The following is a 13,281-nucleotide window of genomic DNA, read 5'->3' on the forward strand; positions in this document are numbered from 1 at the left end:
GTAGTATATCACCACTGACCGTCCCCATAGTCACTTGATCAAAATTCCGATGCTTGGCAACTGGTTCATCTTTATGATCAGTTGCAATATCCCACCTGGTTGCCTTTTTCAACCTGGCGAGCAAAGGCGATGGGGAAGTCAGATTCACTTAACAAACGTGTTACCAATTGAACAATTGCAGCAATTCACTTAACAAATGGGGCAAGAAAGGTCGTAAAATGGGATGAAATTTTTTCACTTAGCAACATAAATGTTGGGCTCAATTGTGTTCGTAAGTTGAGGACTAACTGTAGGACAAATGTCCAATGTCTCTTTTGGAGCCTGAGAAGATAAGGAGCTTCCTTTCTGTGTCTCTTTCTCTGCCCATTATGCAGCTGCAGGCTGTGCTGTCTCTTCTCTGATCGTTCCCACGTAGGGTCTCCTCTCCTTACCCCCAGAGGACATTCCAACATACTATGACAACTTTTTTGTAATAGCCTATTGAGCTGTAAAACATGCTTAAGTTCAGAATATGACTACTGTTGTGAGCTTGGAAGACCAAATTGTTAGAAGTTGCAAAATCCTTAAAATAATCATTACATTTTCATTAGTTTAAAGCAGGAGTCTTCAAATTTGACAGCTTGAAGACTTGTGGACTTCAACTCCCAGAATTCCTCCTCCAGTCGTGTTAGCTCAGGAATTCTGGGAGTTGAAGTCTACAAGTCTTGAAGCTGCCAGGTTTGAGGACCCTTGGTTTAAAGCCACTATCCTGGCTTCCACCGATAATTTTCAATATTTATTTACTTACAAAATTTATAAAATGTATAGGCTGCCTATCTTAGGGTAACTCTGGACAGTTCACAATCACAAATAAAAACTGTACAAGGATAAAAGCATAAATAAAATACTACACACAGCCAAATACAGCAACCCATTTAAAAGATGGGGGAGGGCAGGAGCAGGATGGGGGTGGCAGAGGGATTCAGCAAGTTCTGACCAGTTCTGGAGAACCAGTAATGGAAATTTAGAGTAGTTTGGAGAACTGTCAAATCCCACCTCTGACTGGCCCCGCCCCCATCTCTTCTCTGCCTTCCTAGTCCCAGCTGATCGGCTGGTTCTTCTTTGGTTGCCCTGCACAGGAGAACGGAGCTGGAAAGCAGGTTAGTGGGGTGGGGAGGGAATGGGATTTTGCAGTAACCTTCCCCCTGGAGTGAGGAGGGAATGAAGATTTTGCAGTATCCTTCCCCTTCCAGGCCCACCAGCCATGCCCACAGAACTGGTAGTTAAATTTTTTGAATCCCACCACTGGGGGGATGGAGGTCATATCTGTTGTTAATCGATCAACCTCCTATAAAAAGTTTTACCGTGTTTATTTTCTCAAAGAGTTAAATGTTCCTCAGTCTCATTATTAAAACCCATCTTGTGCCCCACAGGGGGACAGGATCCTGGTCCCTGTGGCATTCCTTCCCTATTTCTTAGTCCCAGGCAAATCCAATCCAACTATCAAACAGAATCATCAAACTTCTTGACACAGTTGATGGGCTTCAGTTGAATGCACCACCGAGATCAAGTTCTTGTATCTCAATCTCTTCCCAAAACTAATTTGCTGTGAAGCTTTATTGGGAGTCCTCCAGAACAAGGGTCCCTAACCACCGGTCCCCGGACCGGTACCGGTCCGTGGATCATTTTTTACTGGGCTGCAAAGCTTGGGCGCCGCCATCTTGTTTCAACAGCGCTTCCGGGTTTTTGGTTGGAAAGTGCTTCCGGTTTTTCAGTTGGAAAGCGGCGTTTGGGTGCTTGCGCCTTAGTTTCGTCGAAGGGGGGGAGAGCGGATTCGAACGAAGAGCCGTCCCGATGGCGGTGGAGTCTCACGTTACTCAGGTACCGGTCCGTGGAAGAATAAATAATCGTGAAACCAGTCCCTGGTTCGAAAAAGGTTGGGGGCCACTGCTCCAGAACACTCACTCCAATGAATGAAGAGACAGAAAAACACTTCCCATTCAGTTCCAAGGGAATTCTTGAAAACACATGTGGGAGGGCTTGGGATACGTGTGGCCATTCGGGTGATCGACACTGAGGAACCCAAATAGCTTTAGGTGAGATTTGATATACATGTGATTGGCTCAACAGCACGACAAGACCAACGGGATGTAGCATATGCTTCAGATGGAGTTTGCTGGCACAGACAAATTCTTTATATTGATCGCTGATGTCCAGCAGATAGAAATCTCCCACTAAACCAGGGGTCCCCAAACTTGGCAACTTTAAGACTTGTGAACTTCAACTCCCAGAATTCCCCAGCCAGCATGACTGGTTGGGAATCCTGGGAGTTGAAGTCCACAGGTCTTAAGAGTTACCAAACTTGGACAACCCAGCCCTAAAATTAAAGGAGTGGATATTATTGGCTTAATTTGTGAATTGTGATCTTTGCTTGTTGTAATTAGAATAACCCTAAAGTAATTGTAATTATAGTAATCCTAAACTGGAATGCAAAATAAAAGGTTTCTAATTACAAGACCGTGCCATGGACGAATAGACGGCAAGATAAATTTAATAAATAAATAAACAAATCAACAGTACAATTACACTTCAGTATTTTTTGTGTGTGCCTTCAAGTCAGTCTTGATACTTCAAAAGTTTATTAGGGCAACCAACCAATCAATTCTGGGAGTTGAAGTCCACAAGTCTTAAAGTTGCCAAGTTTGGAGACCTCTGCACTAAATTGTGGTATGACTTGAAGCAGCTGTGAGCTTTTAGAACAGGGATGTCAAACTCGATTTCATTGAGGGTCGCATGAGGATTGTGTTTGATCTCCGGGAGGATGCTGTGGGGGCGTGGCCAGGGTAGGCGTGGCCAGCTTGATGTCACTAGTGTCAGGGCCCGAATGCTCTACCAGCGAAAACAGGCTCCCAATCTCGGTTTTAGGTGGGATGGCCTCTTGCAACCCTCTGCCAGTGAAAGTGGAGCTTGAGGGGGCCATCCTCCCGAGCTCCATTTTTGCTGGCAGAGGGTTTCAGGAGGCCGTCCCAGCCAAAAACGGAGATTGGGAGCCCATTTTTGCTGGCAGGGGCACCATGGGCCAGTCCTTCGCTTTCCAGGGTGGCCCCATGGGCCAGATCTAAGCACCCCGTGGCTGGATCTAGCCCAAGGGCCTTGAGTTTGACAAGCCTGGTTTAGAAGGACAGCCAATTTCTCTGAAAAAGAAGGAAAGGATGAACTAGATATTTGAGTATCAGTAAATATTTTATGACAGTCATTAAGCAAATTACTGCAATTGTTAAGCGAATCTGCAGTTGTTTAAGTGAATACCACAGTCATTAATGTGAATCCATTCTTCCAAATTGGTGGTTGTTTTTGTTTTGTTTTGTTTTTGCCAGAAACAGACAAAAAACGGAGTGAATCTCACTACCTTACGTGACCTCAGGATACTATGATCAGCTGTAAATATAAGCCGGTTGCCAAGCACCTGAGTTGCGATCACACGAACACAAGGATGTTGTGACAGTTAATATGTGTAAATATTAGACAGTTAATATGTGTAAATATTTTTCAGCAGTGTTGTAAATTAGAAGGGTTACTAAGTGAATGATCATAAATCAAGGACTACCTGTTGTCCACCAGTGTCGTAACTGTATCTTTTATGACATAGTAAGCTGTCCAGGGTCACTTGCTAGTGAAATGGGCAGCGTATAAATGTAATAAATATATAGATAAATGATTTCCTATTGTAGCAAGTTAGCAACCCACCCCTCTCCTAGAAAAATGAAATATCCTAGGAAATATTTAAAAGGCAGAATATTTCCCCTAAAAAGAGAAGTAGAAACTCAGAAGCAGAAACTCATCTCAGAAGCAGAAGCTCACCCCCCACCTTTGTTAATGGGCAGGCCATCAAGGCCTGGGCCAGAGTATTCTACATAACAAAGGCCTCTGCCCATCTCACCACCTGGCCTGGGAAGATTGTATCAGCCAACACTCAGGTGAAGCCATGTGGTCCAGACAAAGCCTACAAAGGTAGCTAAGACCCCCGCCCCTGGGAGTCTGACAGCCAATGGGATACATTTCTTGCACAGGAACAAGAAACACTAAGGTGGGGCCTAACAGAGGGTATAAAACAATTGCATTCTCAGCATCTTGCTTCTTTTTTTCCTTCACCCAACATCTTGAAGCATGTGATCATCCTTTTCACTTTGGAGCTTTAAGCGATGTGGTCCTGTCCAGGGGTGGGTTTCTACCTGTTCTGTCCACCTCTGTAGAACCGGTAGCTCTGAAGAGCAGCAGACATAGAACCGGTTCTATGTCTGCTGATGTTTTTGCCCATCCGCCCACCTGGGCTCTTACCTGATCTTTATTTCCTGATTTTTCAACTTCAGCTGCCGAACGAGGCACAGCCGCAGTTAGAAAAGCAGGAAAAGAGGGCTGTTTCAAAGGCTGTGTCTCTGCAGGCAGCTGCTGATGACGATTTACAGGCGTGCGGTTCGCAGCCTGCAGGGAAGCTCGTAAATCCCGAACTGGTAGTTAACCCTGTCGTATCCCACCCCTGGTCCTGTCCACCATTAAACCATCTTTCCAAGCAGCCTCCATGTTTCCAGTGTCTTTTTCCCCACTTGGAACTGAACCCAGAAGCAGTGGTGGGATTCAATATTTTTTTATTACCGGTTCTGTGGGCGTGGCTTGGTGGGCGTGGCAGGGGAAGGCTACTGTAAAATCTCCAATCAGAGGTGGGATTTCCCGGTTCTCCGAACTACTCAAAATTTCCGCTACTGGTTTTCCAGAACTGGTCAGAACCTGCTGAAGACCACCTCTGCCCAGAAGAATATTTCTTCCAACAGTGTCAACATAGACATTTCTGGAAGAGTCAACAAAACTGTGGATGATGAAAAGTAATACAAACCATCAGGAGGGTTGCTTGATTTAGAAAAATTGCATTAGAAAGTTATCAACAAAAAGATACAAATTGCTTGGCACATCGTCAAGAACTTAGGATTGCTCCAGGGCACCCTGGCCTTTCATTGCAAAATAACTCAACAGACACCCCTTCCCATCCATCCAATTCTTGAACAAGAAGCCAAGGATCTCAGCTGACAAATCGGTTGATGCATGTCAAAGGGGAGTGAAGGTGGCATTACAAAAATATCCAGCCAAAACAACAGCTGTTTATGGCTTCCCCTCCTCCCTTACTGTAGATTTGGACCACTCTGTTAGGATACCGATGACCCCCTAAAAGATTAGGCATCCACCAGCAGCAAAGAAACAACGTTTTCATTACATTGACAAGCCAGGGAAGATCATCTGGAGATCCACAGATTTGCAAATGAGCTTGGAAAGAATAAAGTTAATGAAGGAGCTACAGACCAAGCAGGAAATGGGAAGGAATCATATTTCAAATGCTTATTGGTCAACTGTGGGAAACCTGGTGTCATCCAGATGTATCTGTTGGAAGTTAAAACCCACCCTCTCCTAGGAAAATGGAATAGTTTAGGACAGGGGTCCCCAACCGCCGGTCCGCGGACCGGTACCGCCGCGGAACAACCCTTACCGGGCTGCTGGTTGCTGGCGCCGCCATCTTTTTTTTGCAAAAAGCGCTTCTGGTGAGCTTTTCCGGGTAAGCTCACCGGAAGCGCTGTTTTCATAAAAGATGGCGGCGCCAGCGCTCGTGAGCTTTTCCGGTAGAAAGCCATTTCTACCCGAAAAGCTCACCAGAGCGTTAGCGCCGCCATCTTTTATGACGAAACAGCGCTTCCGTGACGCCACCGGAAGCGCCTTTTCGTCATAAAGATGGCGGCGCCAGTTGACGCTGTACCGGGCCGCGCCCAGCTGATGTCGGAACCGGGCGCGCGGCGTCGAAAAGGTTGGGGATCCCTGGTTTAGGATATACTAAAAAGGCAGAATATTTCCCCTAAAAAGAGTAGAAACTCAGAAGCAGAAACTCACCTCAGAAGCAGAAACTTAGCCACCCCCACCCCCCACACACATTTGTTAATGGGCCATTACTCTGGCCTAGGCCAGCCTATTTTACATAACAAAGATCTATTCCAGGTAAAGCTATAATAGGAATTGCCCACAGCCCTTCATTACATCATCATCTAGCAAGGCTCAACCAAACCTGGGACTCAGGACAGCCTACAGAGTTGCCCCTGCATGGCCCAATGGGAGTCTGACAACCAATCAGAATACAAGCTCAAATTCAAATCCCAACAGAGGGTATAAAACCCAGGCACTTTCAGCATCTCACCCCTTCCTTCTTTCTTCACCCAAGGCATATGATCCTGTCCACCATTAAACCATCTTTCCAAGCAGTCACCATGTTTCCAGTGTCTTTCTTCCCCACTTGGAACTGAACCCAGAAAGGTATTTCTTCCAACATATCAAAATACAACTCCTAAAATTCTCATCTAGTATGATTAAGAGTCACGCTGGTTAAGTATTACGAAAGCAATTGTTGATAGCCAGAAGACATGAACTTAGGAGGAAACAGAGGTTAAACCATTCAATTTAAGAGATTTTTTTTTCTTTTGTCCAGAAATCAGGATCGGATCTAATGGACAATTTTCCAGAATGGTAGATTTTAACTAAACATTAAGGGCAAACTCTTAAGGCCTTTAGCCCCTACTGAACTATCTGTTGTGAAAAAGAAACTCACCTGCTTATTCAAAAGTATTTTCTGTTGTTTATTTATTTAATTTATTTATTTTGTTTGTCAAGCATGTATGAGAAAACAAGTATGAACATAACATATAAACATATGTATAAACAGGTATAACTATATACAGTATATAATAAATGGATACGAATAAATGGATAAATGGGAACAATAGGACAGGGACGGTAGGCACGCTAGTGTGCTTATGCACGCTGCCTTTACAGACCTCTTAGGAATGGAGTGAGGTCCATGGTAGACACTTTAAGGTTAAAGTTTAAGGTTAAATCCTTGGAAAAAGGGTTTTAAATTTTTGTTATTTCCAAAGTTAAAATACAAAACCCAAAAACAAAACAAGAGGAAAAAAAGAAGAAAAAAAGATAAAGACAGAGCAGAAAAAAACCAGAAGAATGTGCCTAAAACCAAGGTGATGAAGATACACGTAGGTTGTCCCTCCTGCTTGAATACAGGTAGTCCTCGACTTACAACAGTTCATTTAGTGACTGTTCAAAGTTACAACAGAGCTAAAGAAAGTGACTTATGGCTGTTTTTCACTCTTTTTTTCACACACAGCACAGCTGGGGTAGAAGCCATAGTGACATCACACAAGTGAGGCCAATGATGCCATTATGCATTGCATATAGTTTGTGTCATTTGCGTAATGACATGATAACTCCTATGACATCATTTGCCTCTTCCTTGTGGACACCCACATAAAGGCAGCTGTCATGGTCCCTTCAGTCAGGAAGAATCAGAGTTTTTAACGTGACTGATATAATCCAGGTAGGCCTCAACTTACAACAGTTACAACGGCACTGAAAAAATTGACTTTTTTTTCGCACCTAAAACCGTTGCAGCATCCCCATGGTCATGTGATCAAAATTCAGAAACTGACTTATATTTATGACGGTTTGCAGTTTCTCAGGGTCACATGTTCCCCTTTTGCGACCTTCGGACAAGTCAAGTCAATAGGAGAAGCCGGATTCACTGATCAACTGTTTTTATTAACAACTTAACAACGGTGGCAAGAAAGTTCATAAAATGGGGCAAAGCACACTTAATAAATATCTCACTTAGCAACAGACATGTTGGGCTGAACTGGGGTCGTAACCTGTACAGAGGTGGGATTCAACGTTTTTTTACTACCAGTTTGGTGGGCGTGGCTTGGTGGACATGACGTGGCTTGGGCGGCGTGGCTTGGTGGGCGTGGCAGGGGAAGGATGCTGTAAAATCTCAATTCCCTCCCCACCCCCACTAACCTGCTTCCTACCTCCGTTCTCCTGTGCAGGGCAACAAAAGAAGACCCAGCCAATTAGCTGGGACTTGGAAGGCAGAAAATAGATTTCCAGTTTTGGATATTTCCCTGCAATTAATCTTGTGTTCTTGGCAGCCTTTCGCAACCTTGAAAGGGCTTGCTCTTATCTGGGACAATTAGTTTTAATGACTCTTTGCTGTGAATGAACAGAATTCACAGAGACGCATTAAAAAGGTTTATTCTCCTACACATTTGGTGTTTGTTTGATTTGAACGAGGCTTGGGTCAGAACAAGCACTGAAAAAAGTGACTTGCACCTGGTCCTCACACTTGTAAACATTGCAGCATCCCTCCTCACGTGATCAGCATTTGGATATTTGGCAACCGATGTGTATTTATGATTTTGCAACACCCTGGGATCACCTGATTCCCCATTTGCAACTTTCCCGACCAACCTCTGAAAACAAAGTCAATGAAGGAAGCTGGATTTACGTGACAGCCACATGTTTCACTTTAATATCTGCAGGAATTTGCTTAATGACCTTGGGTGCGACTCACTTAACATCTGCCTTGCATAGCAACCGAAATTCTGACCCCAGTTGTGGTTGCAAGTCAAGGATAACCTGTACAAAGTGGAACGGCGATATAGGAAAAGAAATTGAACAGACTAGGAGAGAAAAATGACAGCTCCCCCCCCCGCCCCCCCCCAGGCCAAGTCTACAGGCTGGGCCAGCTGTCACTGAGGCAGAAGTGTTAATAAAAGAAACACGGCCCAGCACCGGTTCCCAGTCTCGGGCAACAAGTGCAGTCAATGTAAACCATCTAATTTTGTCCCACTTGCAGCTCTGCTGTCTGTAAAAGTCATCAGTGCATGGCCAGAAGGCCTTTCAGCAGTTCAAGAAGAAGTGATAAAAATAGAGTGCATAGGAGAGCAGGATCTTTAAAATTCAGTTGACTTGCAAGCATTTTGCCTCCCTAACCACTGCCCCCACCCCCCAGATACTTTAATTTTCAGTTGTGCAGGTCCTGCAAATTTTTTTTTTGGCCACATCCCCACAATATTGTTTTCACTCTTCTCACCAGACCAGAGAGGAACTACCTTAAGTGTCTGCAGAATCAGAACCTTTGTCTGCAGAATCAGAAGCATTGTGGCTTCTGAAGCTTCCCTGGTAATGATGTGATGCTGGTTTTTTTTTTTTTTTTTTTGGCCTCCCCTTAAAATTAGGGGTGTCAAACTCGATTTCATTGAGGGCCACATCAGGGTGGTGTTTGACCTTGGGGGCGTAGGTGTGGCCAGGGTGGGTGTGGCCAGCATGACATCACTCGTGTTGGGGGCACCTGTGTTGGCCCGAGAGCTCTGCCAGCAAAAACAGGCTCCCGAGCTCCAATTTCAGCTGCAAGGGTCTCCTGCAACTCTCTGCCAGCAAAAACGGAGCTTGGGTGAGCTGCCCGCAGCCCTCGCAAGTTCTGTTTTCAGCTGCAATGGCTTCCTACAACTCTGCCAGTGAAGACGGAGCTCAAGAGGGCCGCATGCAGCTCTTCCGAGCTCCGTTTTCACCAGCAGAGGCACTGTGGGCCGGTCCTTTGCTGGTTCCAGGGCAGCCCCACAGGCCAAATCTAAGCACCCCAGGGGGCCGGATTCAGGCCCCAGGCCTTGAGTTTGACATCCCTGCCTTACATCATCCTGAGCTGAAACTCTGTCAAATTGTAATTTTAGAAAATAATTTTAGAAAGTGAGATTTACTGAACTCACTGCAAACTTTTTTTTGCAGTCCAGCGGCTATAAAGTGGTTGTCAACACTTGAATGAAAAGTTAATTTTCTGCTAGAGGGAAAATAAAGTTATAATTTTCCCCCACCCAAGTTCCCAGATCCCTTGGCAATAGAATAGAACGGAACAGAACAGAATAGAATAAAATTATTCATTGGCCAAGTGTGATTGGACACACAAGGAATTTGTCTTCGGTGCATAAGCTCTCAGTGTACATAAAAGATATAAGTGATCAATCATGATCATAGTCATCATAAATACATTCATCATGAGTCATAAGATACAACACTTAGTGATAGTCATAGGATACTAAATAAGCCATCAAAATCGATCCACTGACTCCTGACTCCTGCTCTAAAACAAGAAGACAGAAAGCCAGCTTCTTTAACCAGGATTCCATGTTCTAATTTATCTGAGGACTCAAGCGATAAACAGGTTATTATTCCAGACTGACATACAGACCTGTAAATATTGGTGGTCAGCAAGTGCCTGGGGGGAACCACTTAATTTTAGCACTGTGACTCATAGGGTTTGGATGCCAGCAAGACTGGTGTTAAACAGATTGGCATCCCCAGGGATCATTCCAGTGTCATGTAAGAAAGCAACTGGAGAGCAAGTTAGGAGGACAGCTGGCCCTGCTCGTTTGTCCTCACTCTTCTGGGGATCCAACATCTTTCATCTCTCATGAAAGTTACAATTGCTGCTGGCCTCGGGGCCGGGATTCCCCGGTGACTCAACCCAAGTCATGAAAAGATGATCCCAATAGGGTAGAAGGTGAGAAGGTGACCTTACCTACCACCAGGACCCCATCTAGGCCAAAGGTATTTCTTCAAACTCTTGAAACTCTACCTGAATTATTTTCCCATTGGCCCATTTTCCTACATTAAGGTAGAAGAAAGATTAATATGCAAACCATCTTTCCAACTCTGGGGTCCTATCCAGTGTTAGCTATGCTTGTCCACTTTAATCTGGCCACATTTTCCCAGTATACTGAATTGCTATTTAACTGCATTAAACCAACTGGATTTAGCACTCTGTGTGCTATTTTTGTGATTCACCTGATTTAATATTGTGTGAACCCAACCAGTGTAACTTATAAATTCATGGAATGTTTGGTGGCAACATTGTCTAATCTTGCATGTAAAATACACTGCCTTTCTGCAGTTTTCAGCTATAAAATGTCTCAGGAGGTTCAAGCAATTCTAATGTCAACCTGAGAATTTTTTTAACAGCTCCTTGTAAAGAATTTAGGGGTGACCTCTAAAGAATTTCTATTGCTAAGAAAAGACTATTTCCAATGGTGCATGAGCTGTTGGAGAAATAATTCCATGACAAAGACTGCCGTTCTTTGTAGATAACTATTTGGAAGTAAACTATGTTGGACACAAACTGACGTAGCGAGGAACTTGCTTAATAAAGAATCCAAGAATAGAAACTCACGATGGTGCAGATGATCACATTGCTCTTCTGCTGATAATTTTTTTCAAAGACCAGTAACTGTTTATTTCAAATTTCCAGGAATTAAGTAGCAATCATTCAGTTCATCATATCATTTCTCAAGCAATTCAGTTTTTGTGATCTTTGTGGGAAATCTGCAAGGAGAGAGAGGATGTTTGTCTTTTTTAGTGTATGCTGAGAAGGTCTTCTACACAATTTGGGCAATTCTCATTTAATTGGTTCAAAGATGATTTACTCTAGAAGCTTCTTTCAAAAGAAGACTACTTCTGAAAAATAATTCTGACTGAAAAATTCAATTGAACATTCTTTATCAGTGTTTCTTCAACCTTGGCAACTTTAACGTGTGGACTTCCAATCCCAGAATTCCCCAGCCAACACAAAAACAAACACCCAGTTTAAAAATGAGTGTGGTATCATGCTATGGTACATCACTGGAGGTTTACTACAGAAAACTCAAATGCAGAGTATCTCTGATTGGAAGCTGGCCAAATATCTATCTGAAGATACCTAGCAAGGGAGAGTTTTATCTAATCCCAAGGTAATTAATTCAGTTTTCAAATTAGTGTTGCCACTAAAAAGCAGCTGAAAACTACTTAGGGGAATTTATTGACTGCATGCTTTTTACTTTTTTTTTTTTAACTTCCCTGCAGATGCTAATGTCTAATACTCACTGAAGGCACAATCTGACAGATGTGGACAGTTGGGGATGAGTACCCAGGATATTTTTTTTCTCAAGGAAGGAGGGAAGGAAGGAAGTGTAGGAAGTTAGCACCCACCCCTCTCCTAGAAAATTGAAATATCCTAGGAAATATTAAATAGGCAGAATGTTTCCTCTAAAAAGAGTAGAAACTCAGAAGCAGAAGCTCACCCCCACCTTTATTAATGGGTGGGCCATTAAGGCCTGGACCAGAATACTTTACATAACAAAGATCTCCAGGTAAAACTATAGCAATTACCAAAAGCCCTTTCAGTGCATCATCATCCAGCAAGGCTCAACCAAGCCTGGAACTCAGGACAGCCTACAGAGTTGTCCCTGCATGGCCCAATGGGAGTCTGACAACCAATCAGAATACAAACTCAAATTTAAATCCTAACGAAGGTTATAGAACCCAGGCACTCTCAGCACCTCAGCTCTTTCTTGATCTCTTCCTTCACCTTGAAGCATGTGATCATCCTTCCTTTTCACTCTGGAGCTCCAGGCCATGTGGTCCACCATTAAACCTTCCAAATAGCCTTCATGTTTCCAGTGTCTTTTTCCCCACTTGGAACTGAACCCAGAAAGATATTTCTTCCAACAGAAAGAAGGAAGGAAGGAAGGACCTCACAATCAATAGAGATATTGGTATACAGTAAGAACAATTTTCAAAACAGCCGAGTAACCCTTGATCAAAAAGGCCTGAGAGAGTCTCAGCTGTTGCTTGGAGAGGTGTTGATCTAACTCTCACATATCTGGCCAGGAAAAGTGAGGAGATCTGAACCTTTGCTTGCCTTTCCTTCTGGGTAATGCTGCACACCACCCTTTGCCTGCTATGACAGAGGTCAAGGTTCTGGCTATAGATTGATCCCAGGCACTGAATTAATCACCTGTCCATGATTTATGCTATCTGCCCTATTGGTTTAACAGGGTTATTACACACTCATTTTGCAGAAGAATATATGAGCTAGGAAAAGCTTGTTATATTCACTGGGGATTCATGGTAATTTTCCTAATGTTGCAATAGGCAGATTGGAAAGTGCTTGTGATGGCACCCTAATGCTAGCTTCTACATCTGGATCTATTTAATAATAGTCAAAAGAAACCATTTTTTCAGGACAAACATACGTATGTGCGTTCATAGCTCCAAATCAACAATTGGATTCACACATTACCCTAGAGTCCTAGACCATAATATGATTATATGGTTATTTTAACTTGGGCTTCCTGTTTTCTGCAAATGCAATTACTATGATTTGTGAGCCAGAGTTTATGGCTTAGCTTTTGTGTGAAGCCAATTTTAATCAGCTATGATTAAATGAACCACAAATTGCACATCACATGATGTGCAAATCTGCCCACAGCTTTCACTGATGCACATTGCAGCCTTACCCAACGATCTAATGCAATGTTTCCCAAACTTGGCAACTTTAAGATGTGTTTACTTCAACTCCTAGAATCCCTTGAATTCTGAGGAATTCTGGGACAT

The sequence above is a fragment of the Notechis scutatus genome, chromosome 8 (assembly GCF_049901735.1).
Source record: "Notechis scutatus isolate UNSWTSFEM ecotype Mainland chromosome 8, rNotScu1.2, whole genome shotgun sequence".
Classification (NCBI taxonomy): Eukaryota; Metazoa; Chordata; class Lepidosauria; order Squamata; family Elapidae; genus Notechis; species Notechis scutatus.